The sequence below is a fragment of the Penaeus chinensis genome, chromosome 20 (genome assembly GCF_019202785.1).
Source record: "Penaeus chinensis breed Huanghai No. 1 chromosome 20, ASM1920278v2, whole genome shotgun sequence".
Taxonomy (NCBI): Eukaryota; Metazoa; Arthropoda; class Malacostraca; order Decapoda; family Penaeidae; genus Penaeus; species Penaeus chinensis.
Genome location: NC_061838.1, coordinates 23,794,945 through 23,796,638, shown reverse-complemented (window position 1 = coordinate 23,796,638; position 1,694 = coordinate 23,794,945). Strand labels below are relative to the sequence as shown.

General features: G+C 38.3%; 1 non-coding gene across 1 annotated transcript; it reads right to left on the bottom strand.

The window, feature by feature from the left end:
* Positions 1–592: 592 nt before the first annotated feature.
* On the bottom strand, positions 593–665 carry Trnar-ucg. Its single transcript has one exon. It is a non-coding gene; the product is annotated as a tRNA-Arg (tRNA).
* Between the last annotated feature and the right edge of the window lie 1,029 nt (positions 666–1,694).

Below are 1,694 nucleotides of genomic sequence, written 5' to 3'. Positions count from 1 at the left end.
TGGAGCTGAGTGGGTACTCTATGACTCGACTATTCCGACTGACCACTGTTTACTTTTCCATTAACTCTACGGACTCTAAGGTGAACATTTAGCTATCTATCAAACCTGAATATGGATTGTATTGTCAGGTCAGTAGAGTTTGTAATGTTGAAGAAACTAAATGTAAACTGTGTAATGAAGAATATTAGCGAACAGTTATACATTGCAGAGTGTTACAGCCTTTCAGACCACCAAGCATGCGGCACAGAGAACTATGTAACCATTTCATATCATCTGATGTCTTTTCATCATTTCCCTTCCTCTTTTCCCATCTTCCCATCTCGTGTTTACTCTCCCTTCCCTGCCCCTCATTTTCTTCCCCATTCCCTCCTTGTCTCCACCTCCTTCTTCCTCTTTTTTTCAATAATTTCCAGAAGAAAAAAAAAAACATGTTCTCGTAGCATGACATTCAGAAGTCGATGTGATTTTTGACATTTTAATCTCTTCCCAATGGGTTTCCGGGAGTTAATTTCGCTCTTTGATTATAGATACTGCCAACGAAGACTTGGTCACGTATCTGAATAAACGCAGAGGTAAGAATAAGAAACAAAAGCGACCGTGACAGGACTCGAACCTGCAATCTTCGGATCCGAAGTCCGACGCCTTATCCGTTAGGCCACACGGTCGGATGCTAAGCTATATAAATGGACTAAGAAGACAAGGTGTGTCCGTGTGTTTATATATATAAATATATATATATATATATATATATATATATATATATATATATATATATATATATATATGCACACACACACACCCACACACACACACACACACACACACACACACACACACATGAATGACTTTTTTTTAGTTTCTTCTTTTTTACAACAAAATCCTTGTGGTTTTCCTATGCAAACACAGGTAAGCATAAAACCATTAAAAAAATCATTGCCCTGCTAACATTTCTGGAATTTACTAAGTATATTTTCTGGGAAAGTGTTTCGTTAAGCCTTCTGTGTGTGTGTATGTGTATATGTGTGTATGTGTTTGTGTGTGTGTCTGTCTATATATGTACATATGTAGACCTTGCCTTCTCCCTCGATCCGTCATAGTACTTTCTCTTTCTCTCACTGTGTATCTCACATATATATTCTAACAGTTCAAATTTCTCCGTTTATGTTGAATTTCCTTTGAAATTTATATCAGCAAAAACAAAAAGATAAAATGTATACAATTAAAACAATAAAGAAAAAAATCCTACCCTAAAATGGGCACTGAAAGAGAGAGAGAGAGAGAGAGAGAGAGAGAGAGAGAGAGAGAGAGAGAGAGAGAGAGAGAGAGAGAGAGAGAGAGAGAGAGAGAGAGAGAGAGAGAGAGAGAGTGAGAGTGAGAGAGGGAGAGAGAGAGAAATGGGGGAGGAGAGAGAGAGAGCGAGAGAGAGAGAGACAGACAGAGAGAGAGAGAAAGAGAGAGAGAGAGAGAGAGAAAGAGAGAGAGAGAGAGAGAGAGAGAGAGAGAGAGAGAGAGAGAGAGAGAGAGAGAGAGAGAGAGAGAGAGAGAGAGAGGGAGAGAGAGAGCAAAAGATAGTTAAATGATAGTTTCATAAAAAGGACAAGCATGATTATTTTCCGCACGTGAGCTTCCTCCAGGTTTTACTGTGAAATGACAAAAGGAAGTAAAGCATTCATGAAAAAAAAAAAAAAAAAAAT